The sequence below is a fragment of the Macrotis lagotis genome, chromosome 8, assembly GCF_037893015.1.
Source record: "Macrotis lagotis isolate mMagLag1 chromosome 8, bilby.v1.9.chrom.fasta, whole genome shotgun sequence".
Classification (NCBI taxonomy): Eukaryota; Metazoa; Chordata; class Mammalia; order Peramelemorphia; family Peramelidae; genus Macrotis; species Macrotis lagotis.
Window position 1 is genome coordinate 149,346,367 of NC_133665.1, and position 12,183 is coordinate 149,358,549.

Genomic DNA, 12,183 nt, shown 5'->3' on the forward strand with positions numbered 1-12,183 from the left:
ATAATAAGTCCTTATCCCAGTATTTGGGATCTTTAAGTTTATCAAATGCTGCCACTGTTTTGCTTAATTCCATATATATATAGTATACCTAATGTGTTCCACTAATAAACCTAATATTTTTTAATCAGTGCCAAATCATTTCAATAATTACTGCTTTGTAGTATAATTTGAGATCTGGTAGAGGATGATGCTATTTCTTCACATTTTTTTATCATGATTAACCTTAAGATTCTTGACTTTTTATTCCATTTATCATTATTTTTTGCTAGCTCTATAAAATAAAATAATCTTTGGGTAGTTTGATTAGTATTATACGGAATAGTTTAGGATTATCAGTTTTATTATATTGACAACCTACCTAGAAGCAATTAATATGTCTCTAATTATTTAGATCTATCTTTATTTCTGCAAAAAAAGTATTTATATTTGGATTCATATAGATCCTAGGCATATTTTAATAGTTATTCTCCCCAGTCTTGTATATCTGTAATTTATTTTGGGTAGAATTTCTCTTTCTAGTCTTCCAATTGGATTTTATTGTTAATTTATACCAACGCTGATGATTTATGTGGATTAAGAAGCAGCTGGTGAAGCAATGTATAGACTTCTAGGCCTAGAGTTCAGATCTGAGTTCACATCCCACACATTTGTTAGTTGTGTGATCCTAAGCAAATCACTTATCCTCCGTTTGCTTAGTTTCTTCAACTATAAAAAGTGAATAATAACTGTATCTACCTCCTAGAGTTGTTTTGTGGACCAAATGGATAGTATTTGTAAGGAAAAAAACAAATTATATAATGGATGGAATCTAGGTGATGTTGTATAAATGCTTATCTTTTCCCCTCCCCTTTTTTTGTTTAAATGCTACGGTTTTGTTGAATTTATTGTTTCATTTTTAGGCTACCCCTTTAGAGTTTTCTAAGTAAGTCATTATATCATCTACAAAAATTGATTTTGTTCCCTATTTAAGCTATGTTTTTCTTTCAATATCTCATTCTTTTCTTATTCCTATATCTAGCATTTTAGTACTTTGTGAAATAATGAAGGTGATAATGATTCTGGGCAGATAGCACAGTAGAGAACTTAGAATCAGGAAGATTCAACTTTCTGAATTCAAATCTGACAGATACTTACAACCTCTGTGATCCTGGGCAAGTCATTTCACCCTGTTTGTCACAGTTTCCTCATCTATAAAGTGAACTAGAAAAGAAAATGGCAAAACACTCTAATATATCTGCCAAGAAAACCTCAAATGGGGTCATGAAGAGCTTCAGACACAAGTAAAAAGTGACAGAACAACTGATAAGTTATCTTTGCTTTAACTCAGCTTTTATAGGAAAGACAAGGTCTTTCTGCCTCAATACAGAACCAATTTATTAGAAGTAACATATACAGCTGAGAATTTTTTAATTTTTACTTCATTACAATTTATTAATTGCCATTGATTTACAATTCTTTAATTTTCAAAAGTTATATTAAGGTCTAAATTCTTTCTTGCTTTGTTTAGATTTGTCTGATCTGAAAGGGGTACAATCAGGTTCCCCACTATCATCATTTTGCTACTTTTAAAGGGATTAACTTTTCTTCTGAGTATTAGATATCATGCTATTGGTGCATAGATTTTAAATTATTATATAGATTTGTATTCTATGGTACCTTAAGGGATGATGCAATTCCTTTCATTTCTCTTAATATCAAGTCTGCATTTACTATAGCCATATCTGAAATAATTCTTGCTATCACTGTTTTCTTAAGTTAAAGCAGGGATGGGGAATGTTCCACACACAGGCTATATAAGGCCTGTGCAGCAAAGGCAACTACAGGACAGACTCAAAATTCAATAAATCTAGGATATTTTAAGAGTGAATTTAATTAAATGTTAGATCAAATATGGCAAGTTAATTTTTAAATTGATCAATTTTATAGCCCTTGAATGATGTAATAAATATCCAAATGGTCCTTGGAAGAAAAAAGATATCCCATCCCTGAGTGAAAATATAACACACTTGGTTGAATTTACATTTGAGAAGAGGATTAAACTGAACATTGTGAAGGGAATCAGAAGTTCACAGAAAATGCCAAACAAGCATAGATAATAGTTCGTTAATATTACCGTAAAGGCTAGAAAAAAATACATCTCTCGTATTTCTCCAACATGTCCATGATTAAATACACATGGTTTCTATACCATTCCCCCTGTTTTCTTCCTCATTATATTCTCCCCTTTTTATCTCCTAAGATTAACAAAACGGAACAAATCCATTTCCAAGCTGTCCATGTTACTTAGCTTTCTCTTTGTCTTTTAAGGATTTTAGTATTCTAAGAAGACATCTGTCTCTAATTTCCCTATTAGTATAAAAAATATTTCCCTACTTAATCCCTCTCAATTAAAAAATTTTCATACCTTTCTGGATTCCTTTTTGGTCCTAGGTTTTCACTGCAAAATGTCTACTCAATTCTGATTTTTTAATCAGTAATTCTTAGATATTTTCTATTTAATTAAAAATCCATTTTTTCTCACATATTTAATCACCCTTTTGTGATCTTTCAGGTTTGATAACTTAATCACCTATCAAAAAGATAAATTCTGCTCCTATAAGCTGGCTGCCAGATGGTGCAGTGGCTAGCTAGAATGCTGAGCCTCGAATTAGGAAAATCTGAGTTCAAATCTGAATCCAGACACTTATTCCTGTGTTACCCTGCACTTAGCATGTCTGCCATATTGTTGTTATTCTTGTTAAGCTGTTTCAGACTTGTCCTCCTTTCTATGACCCCATGTGGACTTTTCTTGGCAAAGATACTGCTTTTTTTTTGCTTTTTTTTGCTTTTTCCTTCTTCAACTCATTTTAAAGATGAGGAAAGTGAGGTAAACAGGACTAAGTTACTTACGCAGGGTTACAAAACTAGGAAGTGTCTGAATTTAGATTAAAACTCAGTAAAAATGAATCTTCCTAAATCTAGATCTAATCATTGCACTTCCTAGTTACTCAATAAATGCTCATTCTTTTCCCTATACACTTTAAAATAATCCCTAATAAATTTCTAAAGTTGGGTTTCTGTATCATTATTTAAGTCTCCTCCAAGATGGAAAAAATTCTATATGAATGTATTGTTGCTACCATAAAAAATTATGAATATGAGGAATTCAGAGGAACATGGGAAAATTTGTATCAACTGATGCAGAGTGAAGAAAAAAGAACCAAGAAAACAATATGCATGGGAGCTACAAAGAAGCAAATTAAAAAATACTACATTAATGAGGAATTCTGAGAAATTACAATGACCAGTCTTGACTCAGATAAAAGATGAGGAAATACACTTCCCTTTTTCATGGGAGAGATGAGGAAAAATTAATATAGAATTTCATGTTTATATATATATATATATATATATATATATATATAGTCAAATGCAATATATGTGTCCATTGGTTTTAACAGTCTTTATTTTTCATTTCCAGAGAAAACTCAGAGGGTTTGAAATATATGGAAAGATAAATCAGAAATGAGTATCTTTTAATAAAGCTCAACTGAAATTCAGTAAGTTATAAACTCTGAGCTTCATTGGGACTTGCTAGAGATATTTATAAGGACTTTTTCATGTTACTAATCAGTTCTTCCTACCACATAGAGGGTAGGTGGAAGAAAGGTTGTACAGAATCCATGTGCTAAGATCAAATTCTACGAAGTTCACAGGTGTTTTGGCAAATCTCATCCTCACCGATGCCAAAAAGGTCTGCCTTTGCCCAGCTGCATTCTTATTTATACTGAACCCTCATGAAAATGCTTTATACTTAGTAAGCAGCTTTACTCCCTAACTATCTACAGTTAGTCGTTATGTTTCAGCTGCAAGAGTTGAAGATGCCAAGAGCCAGTATACCAAGAGGTTTTTTAAATTTTACAGAAGTTTAAACCAAGAAGATAATTTCTAGAGGAAAGTTGCTGCTCAATCTCATTTGGGTCAAAAGATTTTGAGTTGGAGACATTTCTACCCCAATTTCCTCTTGGATCCCCATGGGTCATAGAAATACCAGCAGGTGGAAGATGCCTACATGGAAAATATTTTTCTCTTTAATTGCTAAAATCCATAAAGTAGTTTCGATGAAAAAAAGATATATTCACATTGTTCTACTTCTTACACTAATAATGAGTTCAGAGACTCAAGATTTTTAAAGAATTTGGAGTTCTGTTTCCATGACATAAGACCATGTCCTTGTACTGTTTGAAGAGTTTAATCCAGAACAAAATTTTATTTCATATCTATTTTACTTGAATCAAATACATCTATCACCATCTCCTTTTCTTTCCTGTCTTATAATTCTTTATCAATCAATAAGCCTTTATTAAGTGCTTATGCTAATGCTAAGCAGTTTTCTTTTCAGACTAAAATTTAGGAAGGTAGAAAAAAAGGGAAAGAAAAATATTCTGATCTCTCCTCCCTTCTGAAAAGTTGCAGATTGGAAACTCATCTAGGCCAGACCTATCTCATATACTCCCTTACACTATTCTTTCAGAAAAGGAAATTTAATTAGTCAGCTAGTTTATATAGTCTCCATTCAATATATTAGCCCTTAGATCCAACATGATCTCTTTTTCTGATATTTTATGAAATTTATGGTAGATAATTGGTTAGTATAGTACATATAGCTTAAAGCCCCCAGTTGAGAAAAATTCATGATATTCAGGTCTAATTTAAAGTTCTAATTTAAAGTTTTTGCATTTCTCTAGCTAGCCCTTAATTCCTTTTTGTCTGAGGTAAAAATCAATCTATGAGAAACATTTAAGGGCAAAGGAAAAAATGGAGTATATTGTCATGTTATTATCATATAGACAATGACCCTAGGATTTAAAAGAAAGATTTGTCAAACCTGATACATAATTAAAACTGATTATATATAATAACTGATGCTATGGAAACACCAATTAGACTTTCATTTTTCAATGCATGCAATCAAATTTTACTAATCAACATATGAAAACATCACCTCTCTAGGAATGAACTAACAAGTCAGTTCCTGGAAGTCCCAGCAAGCATGTTTCCTATCTGATAGATCTAGTAGAAAGTCATGCATCTTGGTCTCCCACTAAGGTCATACTCCAATAAGTTTCATTCAGTCAGCACTTCTGGGCTACATCATAAGATTTGGGAGATAGAAATGTCTTACATAGAAGATTCCAGACATAGAAGCTCTCAGACAAGGAAAGAGTTCCAAGAATAGAAATAGTCTCATAAGTAAGACCATATGAACTGAAACATTATTTCATCTCCCAGTTTTATCTGGTTCTGAAATGGGTTTCACTCTTTCCCACTTTGGACTTCCTGGAACACTTTCCCTTCATTAACCATTAGGCCAATCCAATAAACATTTATTAAGTGCTTACTAGTTGCCAGACACTGTGCTCAATGTTGGGGACTACAAAAAGAGACAATAGTCAGTCCTGCCCTTAAAGAATTTACAATCTAATCTGTATCTTATATCACACACACACACACACACACACACACACACACACACACATATTTGCTTCCTTGATTTTTCCAGATTGTTTTAAATATCTCTTCAGTCTCTTTACCTCAACTCTTCTTCCTCTGTAGGACCAGGACCTCTTCACAAGAAGGTACTATAGAGGTCAGTAGGGTCTAGCCCTTAGAATTTTCTGTAGATCCTTGGTAATTTTACCAATAGAAAGACTCTCTCCACCAAACAAGTCACAGATGCTTAGAGTCATTCTGATCTGGTTGAGACTAGAGTTGTGAGTGCCTCAGATTCCAAACATCAGTGCACCATTTTGCACTTTATGAGAATTAAGGGACCAGGAAAAAAATCCTCAGATAGACTTTCAAAGAAGCTGTGGATTAACCCAAAGAACATTAAGGAAGTCGCCTCATTATGGATGTCAGTGATGTCAGTGCTCTTGTGATGGGACAGATTGCAACCAATATTCCTCCTGTGTAATTAATTCTTGCCTAACCTTTGAGTTAAATGCTCCATAAAAGACTTAACAGGCTTCAAAACACTTCAAAGACTTATGCAAAAGAAGCAATATAAAGAACATCAGAGGATATCCCCAAAATGATAGAGTTTATAATACTCCTTTAAGACACATTGCTTAATTTCTATTACTGCCACCCTGATTTCTCTAACTATAAGCATGGTCCAGCGTTTATTTCTAGGAAAATTGTTGTAAGGAATCGTTAACATTGAAGATAAAGAAAGCTGGCCAGAGGGCCTAGAGAAGAAATGAAGATTTTTTTTCTCCCCAAATTATTTTACATTTTATAACATTAAACTCAAGAAAGAAAAGGCTCATTACATCTTTATTTCCTGTGAGGATTTCAGTTCAACTAATTACCATTAGGGTTTTACAGAAAATCCAATATATTATGCAAATATCTCCCTTTATCTACCACCAAGGTCAAGACATTTCCAAAATGGAGTGAGAGTTAAAAGGAATAAGTGGCATCCAGATAGATTCAGGAGCTGTAAAACTGTGATAGAACTCCCCCAACCTACATATAATGGAATAAAACTCACAGATAGCAATATTTGTTGGCCCCAACAGTTTCCTCTGAGTACTGATACACTGAAGTAAGTACATTATCAGTTCCATTGTTTTTAATAACTTGGGTCCATAATTAATCCCCACTTCCTCAAAAAGCAAGAAGACTTTTTCCAGCAATTGAATGAAAAGACCAAAGTAGAGGAGACTTGAAAATTCCCATTGGGAGAGAGATAGGCAAGATGCTGCAGGAAAAAGAAAATCAGATAATACTGTCATTGTTGGAGTTAGGACCTCAGAAGTCAACAAGTTCAAACCCCTCAATTTATAAATGAGGAACAGAGTCCCATAGGGATGGAATGAACTTATCCAAGGGCACCCAGAGATAAGAAGTAGAGACAAGGTCTTCTGAACCTGAACCCAAGGTCTTCTGACTCCAAATGTGGCACTCCTGCCACCAGGTCTTAATATCCCTCTAGGTTTAAAATTCAAGTGATTCAGAGATGATTGAATAGCTTGGTTAGTGGTGCATACTCTTTACTAACAAAGATCAAAAAATAGGCAACATGCTGTATTGCAGTATTCTTAATCAGGGTTGTACAAACTGGCAATTAGTTGACATAATTCAAAGAGTCAGGAAGATCAGAGTTCAACTGGCAGGTTATATACATTAGGAAGTCAAAAGACATCTCTTTAGAATCTAGATCTAGGAAATTTTATTCATTCTTTCTTTTTCTCTTGCCAATCACCAGAAGAGAGAAAAACTCAAAATTATAAAATTCTAGAATCTCTAAATCTTCACTAGGGAGTTCTCTATTCCAATGAAGTAACAGCATCAGTCTATTTGTTGAAATATAAAAGATTTCATGGGGCACAAAGGATTTTCCTCACAATAACCCTAAAAAGTTGATAGTACAACAATAATTGTCTCCATTTTACAAATAAGGAAATTGAGATTTAGGCAAGTTAAGTGATTGAATTACACTAGTAAGGACAGAAGGCAAGTTCCAAGCCCAAGACTTTAAGGAGACTTCTATTTCATTTTTTTTATTATTATTATTTATTTTATTAATTTATTGTTATTATCATTTGAACTTTTAAAGTTGTGTATTATATCACTAGACTAAAATGCATTGTCTTTGAGGGTAAAGACAAGGCTCACTCTTCAACCTCCCATTCACATTTAGCAATCCCATATGTGGGGAATTGAAATCACGCCTTTCCATTTTTAAGTCTTCCTCCTCTACTCCAATCCCAATCCCAGAGTTCACAGACATGTAGATGAGTGTCACTATTGGGTCAGCTTCATTCCATATCTCGAGAATTGATTACTTTTCTGTTAGAAAATGTAGCTCTTCCTTACATGCAGGATCAAAAAGTGAGACAGAAAAAACTGCAAAATTTGAACAGCATTAGACCAGTGGCACACTGGAAGATGAGAATCTTCTTCCTGTCAACTTGCCCTTAAAACTCATTTAATTCTTCTATACTCTAATTTGCATTTTATCTAATACAAAAGGTTTTATTTGAAAAATAAGGGATAGAGTGAATGGGGAAGAATCTTTGAGTGAAATCCGGAGCCTTTTCTAAGAAATATCCATTCTTAAGGACGGCACCTGTTGAACCTCAAAGCCCAGGAAACCAGTCTCTCACTGGAAAATTCAAGTTTTCTTCTGTTACCACATCACCCTTCACATGACACTCCTATTCCTATGAGAGGACCACTGATGTTAGTCTGCGGTGATGACCACAGAGCAGACACTGCCAACAGACATGCCTACTAAAAGTGGATATTAGCAAATGTCCTTCCATTTCCCAGAAATATAAAACTATTGAGCAGTTATTCTGAGATGTTATTTTTTTACCAGAACTGTGATGTTATCCATAAAGGAATGTAATTTTTCTCCTATGGATGCTACCAATGTAGAACTTCCTGCACTCAGGCAAATGTTTACTTTCTCCATAATTTATTTTCTGAGAAACTTGTCTAAGGCATTGATAGGTTAAGTAACTTGCTCAGGTTCAGGCTTCATGATTTTAAAGTCACTTCTCTTCCCCACTACATCCTGCTATCACTCATATTATTAGGATCATTGTCACTGTTAATGAAAATTGATAAGTGGATCTAAACTGGCCTCTAACCTGTGAGAGACCTGAGCCACACAAAGCAGGCTGGAGATAGGTATTAAGGAACACAAACAGAAGTTTAATTAATTTCAGGGTGAGAAAAATAACACCTGCAAGTGAAAGCCCCAAACTGTCCCCCACCAAAAAAGGAAGGCTTATATTTCAAAGAAAAAAGCAGAATTTACATGCATGCTGGACTGAACCACAACATGATCATTTTTTTTTAATCTTGAGTTGTTATTCCCAAGAGTCCTATGGAAAAAAGTCCTTAAGTGGATTGTCTCAAGTCTTGGAAGGCATGATTGCTCTGTGGGGTACAGAACCAGAGTTCTGTGACAAGATCAGGACTATAACAAATAGGGATTGTATGTCAGAGCTATGAGGGATGCTAGATCACTGGGAAATGTGGAGGGGGGAACACTCAGTGAACACCTGGTGGTGGTCACAGAGATACACTTTGCCAGAGGGTGAGTTCATCCAGAGCACAAAGGAATGTTGTTATGTCAGGCTCAGGGCACAGTCTGCTGGCTGGGCTTTAGCCCTGGGAAACAGGCTATCTCCAAAATATTTTTTTTCAAAATTAATAGTATCATAGAGGTAGAAATGAAAGCAACCTGGAGTCCACCTAGTCTAATCTAGTCACTATTATAACTGGTACTTCAATAGCCCTTTTTTGTCAAAGAGCTTTACTGTATTTATCTCATTTGGTCATCCAAGCCCGCTTAGGAGGATACCAGGACCTATTAACTCCATTTTGCAGATGAAAAAACTGAAGTTCACAAAATTAAATTAACCCAGTCCTTAAGCATTGAGAGGAGATTTGAATCTCAGTTTTATGTGAGTTCAAATTCTGAACTCTTTCTACTGTCCTACACAGTTTCCTGGAGGCCATCCTAACAAACCAAAGATTCTCCAGTGGAGTAGTTGAAACATCAGTTTCCACGAATGTCTCTGTCAAAGTTAATCAATACAAGTTGCAACACTGATAAAGTCCCAGTGTGACTGAATTAACTTTGGTACATTGATAAAAACAGTATATAAAAAATATGAAAAATTCAGAGACATCCAGGAAGACTTCTATGAACTGATGCAAAGTGAAGTAAGCAGAATCAAGAGAAAAATGTACATGATGATCAGAATAATATAATGGAAAACAACAAGGAAAGGCAACATAATCCAATGATCAATCATCATTTAAGAGAACTGATAGTGAAGGATGCCTCTTACCTTTCAGTTGAGTTAATGAAAAAGAAAGACAAAAGACTTGGCCAATGTATGGATTGTTTTACTTATAGTACTTCTTTGTTACACAAAAGAGGTCTAAGGGGAGGGGAGGGGAGGAACAGCTCAATGGGAAGTTGGTGCTTTTTAAGATCAATGAAACATTTACTTTTTTCATTATCTCCCAACTTTTTTTAAGCAAGATGACATAAATTGTAGGCTCCAGCCTCAATTTTTCTTGGTTTCTATTATTTATGGGAAGAATATTACAGTCATCTTTCTAGCTGATTACAGTTAGAAGCAACTTAATTCTTTCAACAAGCTTATGACAGAGAAATAAAATACTAAGTAACAATTATAAGATTTTTTTAAAAAAATAATCTGTCAACCTTCTCTAATTATAATCTGAGGTGTTAATTAGCTTTAGACTTTTGTTGTTATCCGTGTTTTTGGCACTCTAATCTTTAATATGAAGAGAGAAAAGTAGAGTGCCAAGAATTTCCCTCCAGAAAAAATACAACAAAACTTCAAGATTCAACAAAAATGATAGGCACTGGTTCAGAATAAGCCAGTTCAGAAACTGTGACACCAGTAAATGGAATGAGAGATCTTTGGTAGACCAAAGATAGCCTAGAATCTAAGACTGACCCACAGAACTCTTGCTTCATTTCTAAAAAATGTTTCTCCCTATATTTCTTCCCTTAGAAATGCTATTTGCCCTACAGCAATGCTATCCAAGTTTGGACCCTTTTTTAACAGTAGAAAAATCATATTGATCTCTCTCTCTCTCTCTCTCTCTCTCTCTCTCACACACACACACACACACACACACACACACACACACACATACACACATGATATAATTAACATCTACTAAGAAAATACATAACATTGAACTATGATGAATTCAGTGATAAACTTAAAGAAATTTTATTATGTATATAATTATATTTGATCTGTAGAAGAGATTTTTGCTCATTTTTTTACACTTAGTCAAACTATATGGATTGTTGAAGCTTACTAAAGATCAAAATTACAATACTTGACATACAGATAGGTTCTTCTTCTCCTTTACAATAACTCTTCAATGCCCTTAGCCATCCTGAGATGACAGGTTGGGAACACAGTGCCACAGTAAAAAATTTAATAAATATCTGTTAAGTTCCCATTATATTCCAGACACCATGCTAATTAAGCATTGGGTATACAAATAAGAAAAAGAAAGACAGTCCCTGTCCTCAAGGAGCTTACAATCTAATGGAAGAAGATCATCACACAAGGAAACTGGCAAGTTGTGGTGTTGGAGAGACAGGGGGGATATCTGGCTCTGGGATATCTTGTTCAGTGGATTTGAAAGAAGGTAGAGCCAAAATTAGCTAATCTCTGCATTAATAAAAAGTTCTGATGAGAACTTATCCTTGTCATTTTAGTTAGTGAATGTATTATTCCTGGTAGATTAAATAATGGCAAAATCCAGTTAATATGCCAATACAACTTTCAGAAGTGGGAATTTGCAATACCCAAAGTCTTACTCATGGATCTAGAGAGATCTTCTAGGTACTTAGCAGATCAGAATCCTCTCCAAACCAGAGCTCACCAACCCTCATAAGCATGTTTACTTTTTCAGGACAGCCAAGTAGTATAGTAGATAGAGTACTTACTGGTCCTGGAGACAAGAGGATTTTTCCTCCTAAGTTTGAATCTGTCCTCAAATTCTTATAAGCTATATGATCCTAGGCAAGTTGCTTAAGCTCAGTTTTCTCATCTATAAATAATAATAATAATAACAATAATAATAATAATAATAATAATATCTAACTTCCAAGATTGTTTGATGAGTATCAATATATGATAACATTGGTGAAACTCTTAGTTTAGTAGCTGGCATATAATAGATGCCATAGATATGGTTAGCTATTACCATTATTTAGCAAAGAATATATTTAGATCAAAGCAAGGTCATTAAATAAAATAATGTAATAATGGCAACCAAAATTTTTTCCATAAATAAATAAATAATCATCTCACAAATTACACACACCCTATGTACAAAGAGCAAAAATGGTATATCATATATATGAAATGCATACATATATCATGTACATATTAATTACATATAACATACATTTGGAATAACATGTGACCAGAGCACCCACATAGAAGAGTTACTTCTCCAAGATTCCAGAGCTATCAATCTCTTTTGATGATGCTACTTCACTGCTTTATATCAGCCCTGTTCTCTGCAATGCTTAGCATTAACTCCAGTTAATTATAATTATTCAGATAATTTGAGCTCTTTCCACCAAGCATTGGGAAACTCACTGCTTAGTAATTT